This window comes from Ambystoma mexicanum, chromosome 8 (assembly GCF_040938575.1).
Source record: "Ambystoma mexicanum isolate Mex_15411 chromosome 8, UKY_AmexF1_1, whole genome shotgun sequence".
Lineage (NCBI taxonomy): Eukaryota > Metazoa > Chordata > Amphibia > Caudata > Ambystomatidae > Ambystoma > Ambystoma mexicanum.
The window spans coordinates 1,455,436,347-1,455,454,197 of record NC_090929.1 but is presented as its reverse complement, the minus strand read 5'-3'; positions in this window follow the sequence as shown (position 1 = coordinate 1,455,454,197).

The following is a 17,851-nucleotide window of genomic DNA, read 5'->3' as shown; positions in this document are numbered from 1 at the left end:
AGAGTCCCTACCCTCCTTGTGTATAACCGAAATCAAAGCATCATGGAATGGGGGCGGGGGCTGTCCAGTATCAAGTATGTGATTTAAACAATTTTTTCAAATGCTTCACAAACACCCGTTTTTACCATTTATAAACCCACTGTGAAACCATCATTCCACTGGGGCTTTTCCCGTCAGCAGCGTACGTATAGCTACCGCAACCTCTTCCGTCATTAAAGGGGAATCACCTCCACCACCTGCGTCGCCAATAGCACCGGTAAGCGCACCCTATCCAAGTATCTATCCAGTCCTTCCATTGCCGGTCCAGCCTTACTCGTGTAGAGCCCCTTATAGAATGCTGCAAAGCAACCGGCTATATCCAACAGTGAAGTACTCAGAACTCTGTCAGCATCATTTATATTTTCAACCCACCTCTCCATCCTCTGCGCCCAAAGCCTGGCCGCCAAATTTCTGTCTGCCTCATCGGCCTTCTCATAAACCTTCTGTTTGAGGAACCTCAGCTTCTGCACAGTTTCCCCCACTCAAATAGCTTTCAAATCCATCTTTTTTCTTTTCAACTCATCTAGGATGTCTGCCATCCCACACACCCTCAAATACTTAACTATCAAATGCCTGAATCTCAATCAGCTTTTTCTCCAGGGTCTTGCTCTCTCTCTCTTCCTGTGTGCCCCCTCCCTCATTAGTAAACCTCTCCAAGTGACTTTCCCCGTTTTCCTCCGCTGTGTCATTGACCTGGAAGTATTCCCCTATTCTCTTCTCCAGCTCTTCTACAAATACCCTGTCCTTTCAGAGATAATCATTACATCGGCATCTTGATGACATACATTACTCAGCGTAATCGTATTTCTGATAATTGTATCTGCTTAGATTCACATACGTGCATATAGTCCGACATCTAGTGGTAATCGCAGAGTATTGCATCTTTTTATCGAAGATTGAAAGGGACGTCAACATGGGAGTGACTGTAACACTATCCCTAACATGATGTGTATTGTACCCAAAATCTCTCACGTGTCGAGGTCACACCGGTTGTTTTTTTCTGCTGCGAGGGAGCCTTATAGTCTGCATGAGTAAGTACAGAAGAGAGAAGGTGTAAGAAGCCTATGTTCCTTCTAGGGGAGGAAGGGTGGACGCATGTGAATCTAAGCAGATACAATAATCAGAAATACGATTACGGTGAGTAATGTATGTCTTCTGATGCTTGTAGACCTGCTTAGAATCACATACTGTGCATAGACTAGCGGGCAGTACCCAGAGATGGTGGTGGGATGTGTGTAGGAACAGTAGCAACGAGATGTCTTAGCACTGCTTGTCCCACCTGAGAATCAGACCTAGAGTGTATATCTAGGCAGTAGTGTTGTTTAAAGGTATGCACAGAACTCCAAGTTGCTGCTTTGTAAATGGAATCTAGAGGAACATTTGCAATGAATGCTATCCCTTGTGCCCCAAGTCGAGTGAGCTCTAGACGTGAAGGGTAGTTCTCTCTTGATAAGAGTGTGATGCAGTTTACGATCCACTTGGAAATAGCTGACTTAGAGTCAGGGTCCCATTCTCTACCAGCTGCCACTGATACGAAGAACTGGTTTGTTTTCCTTAGTGGCTTTGTCTTTTCCAGATAGTAAATTACCACTCTCCTCACATCTAGTGTGTGGAGGCTCCTTTCTGCCACATTAGTGGGGTTCTGGAAAAAGGCGGGTAGTTCTATGGACTGGTTTACGTGGAACTTTGAGATAAATGTGGCCGCAAAGCATGGGTGTGTGATCAAAACCACCTTATCCTTGTGAATCGTGATGAAGGGGTCCTGAACTGAAAGGGACTGTATTTCACTAACCCTCTTTACAGAGGTGATTGCCACTAGGAAGGCAGTCTTGTAGGTGAGTGCTTTAAGGCTAGCCGCCTTGTGCAATGGTTCAAAGGGAGGTCCCATTAGTCTGGCAAGAACTACATTCAGGTCCCATCCAGGGGCTGGGTTGGAGATAGGGGGGTGAAGTCTTTTTACCCCCCCCCCCTCCACAAAGGCTTTAATCACAGGAATCTTCCACCACAAAACTCTGCACTGGGACGTGGTGTACGCGAAAGAGCGGCTAAGTCGACCTTTAGAGAATTGAAAACCAGTCATGAATCTAACAGGTGAGTTAGGTACAGGACAATATCTTTAGGAGAGCAATCAATAGGATTGATACCCTTGGTATTACACAAGGTAACACAGTGCTTCCACTTACTGGAGTAGCAACGTCTGGTGGTAGGTTTACGTGCCTCTCTGAGTATGCCATGCATCTTGGAGGGAGTTGAAGGTGCCCACACTCTGACTTCAGGAGCCAGGCTGCTAAGTTGAGTGTTTGGGGGCATGGATGTAGTGCCCCTCCCTGATCTTGGGGCAGCTACCTGGGAGGGGAGACTGACATTGCCATGAGATGCGAGAACCAAGGCTGGTGGGCTCACATAGGGTCCACCAGAATCATTCTGACTGGTTCCTGGTGCATCTTGTACACTATTCTTTTGAGATGGGTAATTGGGGAAAAGCATAAGCAAATCTCCTGGACCATGTTATCCAGAGACCGTTCCTCTTGGAGGGGTACTGTGGGTATCTGGAGGGTAGTCTGATAAGTCGATCTCTGGGAAGCCCCATTCTGCAAAGAGGTTGAGGAAAATATCCTCTTGTGGCTACCACTCGTGCTCTACGGTTAGGGAGTATTCTCTGCTGAGTACATCTGCCCTGGAACATGTTGCGAGAGGAGGAACATTTTGTGTTTGAGTGCCCACTTCCAGATGTTCTGGGACAGTCTGGATAGCCCTAGAGAGTGAGTGCCCCCTTGTTCTTTCAAGTAGTACATGGCCGTGGTACTGTCCTTGAGGATTAGAACTGTCTTCCCCTGGAGGTGTGTCTGGAAAGCCTTCGGGCCTTGAACACTGCCAGCAGTTCCAATATTAAGATCTTTGTCTTAATGCCAGCAAGACGGAGATCCTCCTCATTGGCACACCATTACCTTCCTTTCCCCTCTCTCTCTGGCCGGCCTCCCTTGGCCCTCCTCCTATCCCCACCTGCGAGGCCAAGAACCTTGGTGTCACCTTTGATTCCACACTCTTCTTCTCCGCCCACATCGCTGGTGTATCAAAAAAGTCAAACTTCCTACTGCACCTCTTCAGAGGTATTCTTCCTTTCCTCTCATTCCCCCAGAAGCTCACTGTCTCCCAAGCTCTGGTTCTCTCTAAGTTGGACTATTGCAACAGCCTCTTTCTTAATCTACCTGCCTCTACTATCCGCCCTTTACAACTTATCCAGAACAGGACTGTGAGACTTGTCCTTGGCCTCAAGCCCTGGGATCGTATCTCTCGAGCTCTGAAATCTCTCTATTGGCTCCCAGTGGATGCAACGATTAAATTCAAAACCCTCTGCATTGTCCACAAGGCTTTCCGGGGCCTGGGTCCAACATACCTTCAGCTATCCCTCTGCAAATACCTCCCATCTCGAGCACTCCGCTCCTCTACCTCTAACTCCCTCAGGGTCAGTCGTTGCTCAAAGAAATGAGCTGGGGGTAGATCTCTGTCTTCGGCTGGGGCCTCCCTCTGAAACAGCCTCCCTGCCACTCTAAAACTTGAGTAGAACCATCTCCGGTTCTGGAAGCACCTCAAAACCTTCCTCTTTGCTTCTACCTTCTCCTCTTCTCTCCCCCGTTGATTCTACTCTCCCTCGGCACCATGCACCTGGCCACCCTCTGTCCTCCGGGCCCAGGTACCTGCTCATCTTGCCACCCTCACGCACTTCCTCCGGGGCACCCCTTGCACTGGGGTCTGTATCTGTACCCATACAGCCCTCCCCTTTTCTTCCTGCACTTTCAGACCTACCCGGCCTGTTGCCATAACCCCAGCACTTGCCACTTGCTTGCTGCACACCCATTGTTCGTTGTTTTTGTTCTCCCCTGTTCCCCTTCCCTTGTCACGCTCTGAAACACTTGTGTATGAGCGCGGTAGACATAAAATATCAATATCAATAACAGGTTGATGTGATTGGACGCTACTGCTGGAGAACACATGCTGTGCACGGTCTGTTGAAGGAGGTGAGCTCCCACCCTGACAGACTTGGGTCTGTGTAGAGAGTGGCTTCTACTGTGGGGGTGGTGAAGTTTTTTCCCTGCAGAAGGTTTTCCCTTAACCACCTCTGCAGAGACTGAACGAGGGCTGCCGAGACAACCACTATATTGTCCCCGGCCGCTGCGCTGACACCATTGGCTCGAGAGCCACTCTTGCTTGGGGCACATGTGCAGATGAGCGTGTGGAACTAGGAAGATGCAGGAAGCAATCATCGCCAGCAGTCGCACGGCTTTACGTACGGTCACCTTGTGGCTGGCTACATAGTGAGGGATATGGTACAGCATGTTTTGGACCCTCTCATTGGAGGGGAAGACGAGCCCGTCTTCTGTTCGAATTATAGCCTGCAGATTTCTTTTCATTGATAGAGAATTCTACGTTGAAGAGGAGATCTACCGTCTTCTGGGTATTTGTCTGGCATGTTCCTTACAAATCCTCTGTTATGAGCCAGTCGTCGAGGTAGGGATGGACTGGGATGGGTTGCCTGAGCAGGTGCACGACCACTACCACCAGTACCTTTGTGAACACCCATGGGGCTGAGGCAATGGCAAACGGGAGAACCTTGAACTGATAGTGGGTGTCTATCATGAACCTGAGGTACTTTTTATGCGCTGGCAACATTGAAATATGAAAGTATGCATCTTTCATGTCCAATGTGGCCATGTAATCCCCCTGCTGCAGTATTGGGAATGGAATACCTCCTGATGGGTTGTCATCCTGAACCTTTGAGGTTTGACATACTTGTTTGCAGGGCGTAGGTCTAAACCAGGGTGCATGGCGAGATCCTTTTTGGGTACAAGGAAGTACACTGAATAAATACCCTTGTTTACCTAGAGAAGGGGGACGACTTCGATGGTGCCCTTTTCCAGCAGGACCTAAACTTCTTCCAGCAGGATGAGCAGGTGTTCTGGCGACAGGCGTCTGCTTCTTGGTGGGTGGTAGCAAGGTGGTCGGAGAAACTCAATACAACACCCGTGGGCAACGGTCTTTAGTACTCACTTATCTGAAGTGATCCCTTCCCAGGCGTGGATAAAGGAAGACAGGCGACCCCAACCGGGGAAGCTCGGGGGGGACCCGTACCGATGAGTCACTTGGAGATGGAGGCCGGAGAGCCCCTGGGAGCAGAGTTTCTACCTCTGCCCTTACCCCTACGACAGCCTCTTTGTTGGTACTGGAAGTTGCCAGAGGAGCCCTGACCGGAGGACCAGGGGGCCCCCCGTGCCATACTGACCTTTGGGCGAGTGGGAGGTTTGGCCACGAAAGTACCGGCGAGCGTTAGGGCCGGCACGCTGGTAAAAGGTTTTAGCCACAATCTGGCTAAGAGACTTTAAAGTCTTGTGTTCCTTTTTTGCCATTTCCAAGGCGTCGTCAACCACCTTCCTGAATGGGTTGGATTCCTCCACAGGCTTGTTAATTAAGGAGGCTTGTGTTTCAGGTTTGAACCCAGAGTTCTTCAACCAGGCATGCCGCTTGAGTAGGGTTCCCTGGCCAGTGGTGCATCCAGAAGTTTCGGCTGAGTCCAGTGTGTTTTTCAGGATATTCTGGGTCACTTCTCTGCCTCCAGCAATGATCGCTAGTTGGCGTGATCGGGTAGGCTGTGGGACCTCCTGAAGGCCATCCTGTACTAGGCCCCACTGAACATCACTGTAGCTCGCAAGAAGTGTGGTGTTGTTGGCAATCCTTGTGGAGTAGGCTGCAGAGGCGGTGACGCGCTTATCAAGGGCGTAACATTTTTTTAAATCCTTGTCTGGTCGGGATTCTGCCGAGGACATTGGAATGTCTGCCCGTTTGCGAGTGGTTGTTGCGACCAGGGAGTCCAGTGTGGCATGACCCCTAATATAGAGGGGATCAGAGGGGGCTGGGCAAAACAATGTTTGCACACTGGGATTACTGCCCATGTAAGGGAAGGGGACTGTAAGGAAGGAGGCAGGTGTCTTTTAATAGAATTTAATAAGGGAATGGCTTGGCTAACTAGAGTTTTTTCCTTGAGGATGTCCTCCACAAAGTCCGAATCAGGGTCAGCTTTGTGCTTAGCAATTTTAAAATGGTCGGCTGCTCTTTTTGAGAGGGAGTTCAGCAGCATTTGGTTGTCCACTGGGGATGAATATCTCTGCAGAGGAGAGGTAGGGGGATTCAGACAGATGACGTCTGGTTTCAGTGGTATGTGGCGGTGTGTGCCACAAGCTCTGATGCTCTGATCCTCCACCTGATTCCAGTCTGGGTCTTGGTCATAAAGGTTCAAACCTTCGCAAGAAACATCCTGGGCTGGGTCCTCGGGGTCCTCTCCAAAGATATTATTGTGGTGTTCTTATGGTTCTTCCAAAGAGGGAAACTGGGCACCAGGGAATGGACGTTTCCGAGATTTAGAAGGGATATGGCATGAGTGCACTTCCCTATGTCTCTTCAAGGACCTGCCATACTGGTCTGAAAAGTCGACGAACTCAGCCTTCTTAGCAATACACTCTTCAAACCTTTCCCTATCCATTCACAGGAAACTGAAGGGTCAGGAGAAGAAAAGGGCTGCCTAGAAGGGGGTGAACCTCTATGAAAAGCCTCAGAAAGAGGCCTGGGGGCCTCAGAACCTTCGGGGAGAAGGGTCTCTCTGGAGTCCCCAAAAGCTTCTTACGATGATTCAGAAGCCCTATTGATGGCATATAGGGTCTCGTTACACCTGTAGGTGCTGCCACAGTTGGCAACACCATCGAGTCCTTGAGCGTTTGAGTGCCTTTGGACGGCAGGTCGACAGTAGAGGAAGTTTTAAAAGAACTGCCAGTTCCATAAGGAGATTTATGCCCATTTGCATGCTGTGGGTGTGGTTGCGGGGAGGGCGCCGAACAGATAGTTTCGGAAGGTACCGTAAAAGTTTTTGGCAGCCCTATGGGAGTTGAGGTCTTCTTCGATGACCCAGTCAAAGAGGCCTTATGGGTTGTGTGCTTAAGTAGACATGGTGCGTGGGTGCCCTTGGCGCCGGGGGGTGACTTCCCCATAACAGTGCAGACAGCCTGCCTATCCGGGCCGGGGTCGGGCACATGGGAGCACGTAGGCTCTGCAGAAATGTTGATGGCTTCCGAATCAGAGCCATGGATGTCGACGGATTCCTCGTCCAAAGCGCCGGCGGAGGGAAAGGTTTTCGGCTTGCACAGCATAGGCTGCCCACCACTTAGTCCGCCTGTCTTCCAGCGTCTAAGGCTGAAAGTGTTTACAGGCCTTGCACAATCACTTGTCGTGGTCATGAGGAAGAAATTTATTGCATCAGCAATGGATGTCTTTCCAGGGAAATTTGCTGTTACAAGACGGGCAGAACTTAAAAGGTGTCCTTTCCATAACAGAGGTTAGCGGCAGCCACACCAAGAAGAGAAAGAGAGGGAGGAAGGAAATGCATTCTCAGAGAGAAGAAAGAAAACAGGGCCCCACTCTCCCCACTGTAAAGGCCAGGCCTGAGGGCCACGGCCACGCGGTCAACAGTCGCTGAGCAGTTGCTGATATAGGCGTCGGGGGCTGGAAACCCACCATAATGCCGTTGAGATTGTGGTCGAAATTGATTAAACAACCTAGGCCATGGCAATAAAATAGCAATATAAACCCTTATGAGCTCTGCATAAGCGACCAACTAGGTTGACGGAAAAAAAACAATCAGGTGGGACCTCGACGTGTGAGGGATTTTGGGTACACAATAGCCATGACCACCATATCATGATCCGCCCATCCAATGAGTTGTATATCACACTTAGTGACCCTCTTCCTCCTTTTCTCTCTATGACGAATTGAGGTAATTTGCCCCTTCTTCCCAAGGGGGAACCCCCTTCTCCTGTGAGGCTGGGGAGTTGAGCCTGCTCAGCAACACGCTCCCTAGGGGTAGAAGCAAATGGGCACTCACCGGGAGAGACTCCACTGTAGGGACAAGGACTCTCGTTGTTCTAAGGAAATCCAAATTAATATCCTTAAATGGCCTGTTTGGGAATATCAGACAACTTAAAGGACCTACAATATAGAGCCTTTGATGAAGATAACACTGCCATCTGTTATTGTCAACCAGAAAATGAATACATGTCTTTAAGAAGAAATTCCCATACAATTGGGACAAAGAAGCTAAAGTGGGAATAGACACAGCAGCAAACGGAGGCAGAGAGACACATACGTTGGCCAGGGAAGCCCCGGCCAACGCAACCCCTGATAGGGTAGATACTCCCCAGATGGCAAAGCCCACAAGTTTGGAAACTGCTGGGAAGCCCATGGCAGAGCATGGGATGCAAAGCCTCCTTCGAGAATGCAGAAGAGAGGTTGGTGGCAGTGGTGTGACTACAGGAATCCCGATGTGGGCCGGCAGTCCCCAGAACTACACTGAGACCAGTATGAAGCAACGACAGCCTACCATACAGTTACTCTTAGAGATGTCAGTCCGTACAGAGAGAAAATACAGAGCTTGAAACACCAGTGGGAAACAAGAAGGTGGGAAAGCAAGGAATGCAACGGACCCTAAACGAACGAAGGCCCCAGTGACATTATCCCAGACAAGCCCAAGTAACGGGGAGAATTAATGACCCGGGAGGCCAAAGGGGAATCGTTATGGGACTGTTCATACCAGTCCCAGTCACATTCACGAGAGAGTGAGAAAATGGAATGATATTGATAATATAAACCTGAAGACAGTAAATGTTGAAGCAGATACTGAGTTTAAAACACAAACACCATGGGAGAAGAACTGAGTGTTTAATGAGAGAAACACGAATGCAATAGAAATTGTGAGAAGAATTAAGAGTGAGAAAGTAACACCTGAGGAGAAAGACAAAGTGCAATATCTGTCAAAAGACATTGGGGTGTCATTATGACCCTGCCGGTCCGGTAACAACGGTGCCGGTAAAATTACCGGCACCGTTGTTACTGGGCCGGCAAGAGTATACTTTTGCGGGCCAGATGAAAACCCGCCCGCCAGGTCTGACCTGGTGGGTGGCACGGCACCCGCTCACAGACTTTCACGGTAGCACTGGCACCATTATGAACAGTGGCGGTGCTACCGTCATCCCCATTGAGTCCTATGGTAATGGGGAATATTTTTTTTCCAGCACCTGACTTCCCTGGAACGTCGGGGTCGTAATAACTCGGTAATTCCAGGAAGCCAGGTGCCAGAAAAATCACAAGTCCGGCAGCCAGCCTGCCCTTTTTACCCACACGGCTACTGCCGGACTCGTAATGAGGCCCAGTGAAAATAAAGAGAGAGAAGACTATGGGCCTCATTAAGCGTATGGCGGTCCGGAAACAAGGATGCGGTAGCAACATACCGGCAACCCTTTCCGGACCGCCATACTCTGAGAATACCGGTAGGGGCATGGATCCCCTGACAGGCCTGACCTGCCGGGAAATAAGGCCCTTACCTGCATGTATCTCACTGACGCACCGGCACTGTCAGTAACGGTGCCGGTGCTTCAGTGTGCCCATTCCCATAAGAGTCCTATCGGATTTACCATTCCGTCACCACTTGTGATATCTCGGTCATGCTGTTGCTTCGGTTAGCTTCTGCTTCTTACGTCTGAGGTTAGGGTCTCAATCTGAAGACGAAACCCGGTATGCAAGTGAAAGCCACTGAATTTCATTGTGTCAATGCGAATGTGTGCAGGTGGAATGTCAATAGAAACCATTGAATATCTGAAAGGGAACCCCTAAAGAAACAAACTGAACTGGTATGTTGGTGCAAGTCTGACTTTGCGATTAGTTGAACTTTGATATTTGGAAAAACAACTTTTTAAACCCAAGAGGCATCTGAACTTGGGCAAGGGAAGCCTGGGAGACCCAGTGTAAGAGTCAAAATGAGAGGGCTTGGAGTTCAGGAAAGGGAACCCAGAAAGGCCCACATAACTAGTACTAGTGAGAAATAAGGTACTGTGAACTTTTGACAAGTGAATCTTGAGAAGCCTTCAGAACCTTGAGAACATGAGTGTACTGAATTTGGGGAAGGGAGCTAGAAGAGCTGCAGTGACGTCCCCTACACATTGTTATTTTATAGAGGTGGGGGTAAGCATAGGTTTTTACACAGACAGTGTTTTATTTTGGATTGCTAGAATTAGTTAGTCAGTTTACTTTCATGAAAGGAACATTCCCAACTTAGAACTAGGGCAGCCCATTCATCTCATAGAGTGGTTCCTAATCGAACACTTCTTCATTTCTAAAATTGGTGACATACCTAATAATATCAGCTTGACAAAACGAGATGCTGATGACTCTGTGCTAGTTTCACAGGTAGCAGCTTCATCCCATTCAGTCATTTCCCTGAGTTTTCTGTTGAGGCAGTACTGACTGCCGTAAAAGGACTTAAATCTGGAGCCCCTTCAGACCCAATCCCTTTGACTACTTAAAGATATTATGCCGAATATAGTTACCTGGGTCAAACAGGCAGTTAATCTGTTTTGCCAATCTGGCCTTATTCCGGTCGAATTAAAACAGGTCATTGTCATACCCCTCTTTAAGAAATCTACACTAGATCCTTCTATTCTGGTGGATTTTCAGCCTATTTCTCCTCTTCCTTTTTTAATGAAATTATTATAGTCTCCGATTTCCCCTCTTCTCTGTTCTTTTCTAGAGTCTTCTAATTTCCTGGACCCCTTTCAGTCTGGATTCCGCCTTAGGCATGGCACTGAGAGTTTCCTGATCTCTGTAGTGGATGGTCTTGCCAGCCTGTTCAACCAGGGAGGAATGGTTGTATTAGTTCTTTTGGACACCTTTGAAACCATGGATCACTCCCTTCCGCTGCCTCGCCTGGCCCTGGCAGGACTTTTGGGACCAGTATTGCCCTGGTTTAAATCTTTCCTGACAGAGGCCAGTCTCTTTCTCTTCCTCCATTCTGTTCTTCCTCTTGTTCGCTTTCTTGTGGAGTTACTCAGGGCTCCGTCTTGTCCCCTAAGCTATTTAACATTTATATGCAGCCTCTTGTCTGTCTCATCTCACGTTTACTCTCTGCACCCTCTCCTGGCTATTCTTAGCTCTACTATTTCAGCCTCTGACTTGGCTCAATTCTTCTCTTCAAAGACGGCTTCCCTCCTCTCTGACATCGAAGCCTCCACTCCTCCATCACTGCCTGTCTCTACAATCCCAGTTCCCCCTACTACTATCTCCTGCTTCAAATTTATCACCAATACTGATACTTATCTCCTACTGGCTAAAGCTCATCCGAATGCGTCCCCTAACAATCATATCTCAAGGTCTACCCATCTCTTATTTCCTACCTTACCTCTTCCCTTAATATCGGTCTCTCGTCATCAACTTTTCCCTCATCGTTTAAACATGCCTCTATTATTCCAATCTTAAAGAAACCCATAGCTGACACCCTGCTTGTGTCGAATTTCTGTCCTATTTCCCTATTGCCTTATTTTTCTGAACTACTTGAACGGTTGGTGTACTCTCAAGTTTCTACTTTGGTTTCTAATTCTTCTATTCTCCCACGCTTCCAGTCAGGCTTTCGCCCCCGTTTACTGAAACTGCTCTTTCCGTTTTCAATTCTTTGCTTACTGAATGGTATTCTAAACCCAGCTCTTATTTCGCTGGATCTTTCTGCTGCTTTTGGCACTGCTGATCATTCTCTTCTCCTTCATCTTTTGGTTTTTCTGGCTCTGTTATTTCTTGGTTCCGATCATACCTGCCCCAGATAACGGTTTCCATTTATTGGGCCAGCAAATCATCTGACACCTTTACTTGCTTATACTTGCTATTTAACTTGCAGCCATTGCTTTTTGCTCACTGTACCTTTCAGATGGAAATACCCATTTGCATATCAGTCTTTGTCCCGCCCACATGGTCAGTCCAGCACCGAAATGCTATGGCAATTCCCTTCTGAACAAGATTTCCAACAGCAACCCCATACATGTGTTTCAGCCTTGTTGGGCCTCATCAGTGAGGTGGCACTGTGCCTCTCTGAGCACAGTGATCAGGGAGCCCACGTCTGGGTTCCCCCAGGTAACTTGGGGTGACCAACCACAGGTTCCTTGCAAATATTTCTCAAAAAAGGTAGCAGGTGCCCCTCTCCAGAAAGAGCATGGCATGATAACCTGTTCTGTGGTTTTTTTCCCCACTTTGAGAGTTTGCAGCCATCGCTTTTTCCTCACTGCACCTCTCACAGAGGGGAAATATCCTTTTGTATATCAGTCTTTGTCCTGCCCACATGGGCAGTAACAGAAGAGATACAAGTTATTAGTCAAGAGACGAAGGTTACAAATTCCTCATCAGGAATTCACGTCATTTGTAAGCTAATCTGAAGCGCACGAGTTTCAGCCTCACAGAGGATGACAGGAATTCCACCTTTGGTGACTTTGAGCTCTTGCCCCGAAAGAAAGTAATTTCCATTCAAGGCGAGATTACAAAATCCGTTATTAACAAAGGTGCTTCCTATTCTTCATTTAACCCGTCTGATTTATCTGAGAGTTGTGCTAAGAGAAAAGTCTATTCATTATAAATGTAAAATGTAGCTTATCCAGCTGTAACAAATAGCAAGACTGGCGCGAGTCTCATGTGCCCCTATGTCCTGTACATCTTACATTATGCTTTGCTCAGGCTTTCGTACTACTGCTGGGAAGAAGTAGCCCGGTTCTGGATATTTTACATGTGCATTTCATTGACAACAAACATATCATATTAGTTCAGACAGTGGTCTTTGTTTTGAAAGGGTTGCAAGAATACCAAGTTGGTGTATTAAAAAAAGGGATTTATTGAAAATGAATACATTTCCAGGTTCTGTTAACTATAGTAATCGACGTAAAATGTATCCTGGCTAATGCACCTTCTTACAACAGATATCCAGCCTTTAATCCATTAATTACAATAAAAGACGATACAATGTTTGCAAATGTATGTTACTCAAAACAGTTCTGCCTCACTGGACATTGATGTCGTTTCAGTGTCTGTTTGTTGTCCCCTTTATTTGTATGGTCCTTTTATAATTGGGTCTTTATCCTCTCCTACCCAACGGGGTGCTTGTTTATGTTCCATCTACTTGGCCTAATTGTTTCATGAGATTAGAGAAGGACGTTTGCATCAGCAAATTGCAAAATAACTTGTTTGGCCTTTCAATTTTTGAAAGTTAAATTATGGTATTTGATTTGGCTCTTCGGCCTTTCACCACAAATCAAACATAGTATATGTTCCTAACTAATATTTTTCAATAAGCAAGCTTTTCTAAGCACTTTAGAAGTTATATGTATGTGCATTGAATGCATAGCTTCTGAAGGCCTTGTGTTGGCACTATAGCAATGATATATGTACTTGCAGTGAATACATAACCTTAGTATGTTACTATCTATATAAACCCTATTGTTCTAAACTGTCTCTTGCCAAGCTATACATCCGATTATGCATACCAGAAGTCACATGTATGCTGTACACGATTTCAATTACCCAGGCATCTTTATATACACCTGCAGCTGTTTCAAAATGCTAAATGCTGTGGAATTAAAACTTATTTCTACCTGAGAAAAAGCGTAATACACGACAGAACAACAGTAATGCCAGATTAATGGCCGGGCTCTGGCCAGCTCTTCTGGCCTTTCCACAGACTGCTGAAATGAACTCTGTCCCATCAAGGAAGTAGTGCTCATCAGGCTGACCAACAGCAAGACTGACTGACTGACTGACCAGTGCCCTGCGAAGAAGGCTAGTTGTAGATCTCCACCAAATCCTGTCCTTTCGACCCATGGGGAGGAGGGAGGCTTAGATAAGGTCCATCATTTCCCCTGTGAACTGTAACAACTTACTCAGCAACCTCTACAGCAGTTGTGGTTTTGGAACTAGGACTTCGTAGGATTCCACAAGTGCCAGCATTCTCAATATTTCAACCGTAAGCGGAGTTTGGTAAGGAGGGCGCTGCTGTGACTGCTGGTCACAGTCTGGGGGAAGGAACGGTTTGACTACTTCAGGGAGAGCCAAAGAATGAAGAATCCACAGCTGCTCTTACCTGGCCTCAGTATCGAGTGTTAGGTGGAAGAAAAAATGTCCACCCTTCTCTCCCGAAGAGCAACCACCATGACCTTTGTTAACACTTTACGAAGACACAGTGAAGCTGAACGTGTGAACCACAAACTGTCAATCTGTGTCCAGAACCACAAACTCAAGGTACTTTCAAAATCTGGGGTGGCTAGGCATACGAAAGTATGAATCCTGCAGTTCTAAAGCAACAAGGCAATTTTGGAGCGGCAATGCTTTGAAGACATGGGCAAGGCTCAAACATCACAAATGTTTCTTTCTGAAGAAGCTCAAGTCCAAAACGGGTCTTAGTCTTGGGAACAAGGAAACAGCGGGAATACCACACTTTCCTGACTAAGCTGATGGTACAAACTCCAATGACCCAGTAGAAGGGAGCGCTCTTCCAAGAGAAGCAGTGCAAGGGAACACTGGGAGGGAAAGGAAATTAGGCGGTAGCTTGTTTAGGAATGGGAGACGGAAGCTCTAGGTCACTTTCTGGAGAAGCCAAGGGTCCAATGTTATGCGCTCCCAGAGATGGTAATAAAGCCCAACCCTTTCCCCTTACACAAGAATTGTCAGAGCACAATGTCTTCAATATGCCTTTGGGGGCTACGGTACTGGGGCGCACAGAAGCTGTGGAATGGCCCTTTCTAGCACCGTGCCTTTAGATGGGCAAAAGTATTGTATTCCTTAGAGAGACTAAGCTTGCTGGCCGCTTTTGACCAGGTCGACCGTAGGGTTCTCTGTAATCACCTGGCCTCAGCAGGCCATTTCTCTCAGTCTGCAATCCCATGGATCGAATCCTTCCTAAATAATAGGACCATGCGAGTCTTCTCACCGTTGCAGCTGCCGACCCTATTCCCATCACATGTGGAGTACCTCAGGGCTCCGGTGTGTCTCAGACCATGTACAATATCTTCACAAAGCCGCTATTTGACTAACTGGACCGTCTGGGTGTCACCTACACGAATTATGCAGATCACACCGAGATCCTCCTCCCTTTAATAGGTGTCTATGACTCAGATGTGCAGCTTGTGAACAACATGTATCTCATCATTCAGGTACGGATGGCCACCCATGGCCTCTGCCTGAATGACGATAAAACTGAGCTCCTGATCCTAGGCTCCCCAGCAAACCTGAACAAACTCAACCCAAACTATGCCGCATTTAATATAGACGGGAATAACATCTCAGTGGCCAAAGAGGTAAAACACTTGGTTTCGACATCGATTCTACCTCAAATCTACTTAAACAAGTTAATGCTACGGCCTCAGCTACTGCATACACAGGCAAACTGATAAGGGCTTGCAAACCACTGCTCTCTATGGACAGCTGCCTCACGTTAGCCAGAGCACTCATCTTGTCCAAACTGGACTATTGCAATGTTCTCTACCTGGGTGCCAGTAAGTTTGTGCTCAACAAACTACAAATATTGCAAATTAGTACCCGGCGAGAGTCAAACAAGCATTCCGATTGGCTCTCGCCAGGTCCTTACCCGGCCGAGAATCCTTCGATTCTCGGCCGGGATTCCAGCCGCATTGTCCTCGGCAGGGGGCGTGGCAGCCCCCTCAGCCAATGAGGAGGCTCGAAGTGCTCCGAGCATCTCCACGGCTAAGAGACTGCCTTCACCCCTGCCGGGGACTCGGATAAGCTTTTTTTTTTTTTTTTTTTTCCTTCCCTCCCTCCTCCCTACCCCACTTACCTTTTTGCTCCTGTGTCCCCGCTGGGGAACGATAGCAGGCTCCAGCAGTGTGGAGACTCGGAGCGGGCCATCCCCATGGGGACACAGGTACTTTTTTTTTCTTTTTCTTCCCCTCCTTTCTGCCCTCCCAACCCCACTTACCTTCTGCTTCTTTTTTTTCATTTTTTTTTCAGGAGCGGACGCGCTGGGAACACTTGTGTTCCCAGCGCATCCGCTCCTAATGGCCGCCATGGAAAGAGAAAACTGACTCTGTTTTCCCTTTCCATGGCGGCCATTTTCTTGGTCATTTTTTTTTTTCCTGTCCCGAAACTCTGCAGCATTTCGGGACAGGAAAAAATGCTTTTAGTGCCCTGGTCACGCACATAATGCGGGCCGGGGTACTAATAGCAATATGACCCTCGTGGCGGGGGAATTACCGACTCAGGTAATGCACCCGCCGCTCGGGTCATATTGCTTAAATAATGCTCTCAGGGCGGCGTTGAACATCGCTAGGAGACAACATATCTCTGCAATAAGACAACACAAATGGCTCTCTATCAAGGATAGAATAGAGCTCGAAACCTTGTCTCTTACTTTCAAATCCTTGAATCATGCAGCCCCACCATATATAACTGAAACATTTACTGTCAGATCCTCCACACAGGTTACCAGGTCGACCAACACATCCTGCCTGATAGTCCCAAGATATAAGTTAAAAAAATCAAGTAGCTTCCCTGTCATGGCGGCCCAACTGTGGAACACACTTCCTCCTGATCTTAAGCTGCCCCAGTCCTTCACCAACTTCAGGATAACATCCATCTCCTGGCTAACCAGTAAAAACTAAACCTCAACATTATACCTCTCCCCACAGCATCTAACTATTTGCTCTTCTGTGTATATAACTTACGTTTTTGTTGTCATTACCTATGTGTCTTTGTTCTGAAAATGTTCATGCTTTCTTTGTAAGCTATAACGAGACTTATGTATTGCTGTATAATTGCTTCCTGTAACCCTATATTTTGACCATCTCTGTGACAAATTTGTTTTCTGCTCTAAATGCGCCCAGATACCCCAGCGTTAGGTGCGCTATAGAAATAAAATAAACCTTGAACCAAATCTCTCCCCTTCAAAGGGTAAGAACAGGGCCAACAACAGCCCCTTCAGCTTGAAAAGCAAGTAGTGGGTGAAAAGACCAGAGGGGGGGGGGTCTGCACTTCCGCTCTCTATATGGCAGAGGGGAGGCACAGAGACCCCTGCCAAGATTCTCTATTATGGTAACATAGTCGAGCAATCAAGGCCTAGCTTCTCAGGAGGTACTGCGAGCTGGTTCTTAAGTACAGTGTAGTCCCCGAGCACCCACAAAGGAATGTCCACACACTGTATCGGTTAAAACACAGTCTTTATATAATTAATATTCAAAGTCATATATACAATCATAACTCACTTTGTACTCCGAAAATCAACAATGGTAAATATGTACAATTCTAAAGTGGTACCACTAACGTTATTAGATCTCCTTAAAGTGCATACGGTCAGAATGACACACAGATTAAAATAAAGAGGAAACCAGCAGTAGAGAGAGGAAGGAAAGCAAGATGGTTGAACAATTGGCAGAATACTGGTCCCTACCACTAGACACAGTTCTGTGTGGAGATCCCCCCAACCTGGGCAACCTGTAGAAGAAAGATACAAGCCCAGTCCATATATTGTTCACACTAGACTTTCCAATAGTTCTGCAACCCCAAAGTACCTGGCGTTCTAGCGTTCCTCGTCGGGGAAATCGACAACCCTTCTTGAGTGTCCTCCCTTTCAGGCAGGAGTCACGGGTCGAACGTCCGACGGAGAAAAGGTTGAGCTACGACGGTGAAGTGGCCACGTCGTTCTTAGCGGTGCTCGTTGACGTGGAAGCGTAAACGTCCTGCCAGGAAGAGGCGTGCGGGGCACCTCAGTGTCGATAATTCTGGACTGCAAAGAGTTGAAGAACTGTGACCCAGCAAGGGCGTCGAGTCGTCGGCGTCTCTGTGGTCTTTGGGTGGGGGAAAGCCACCGGTGGATGCTCCTTGGCGCGTCGATGGTCAGGCCTTTTCCAGCAGGATACAGCAGCGACGATGCAGACGAGAGCGTCCTTGGATCCATGAA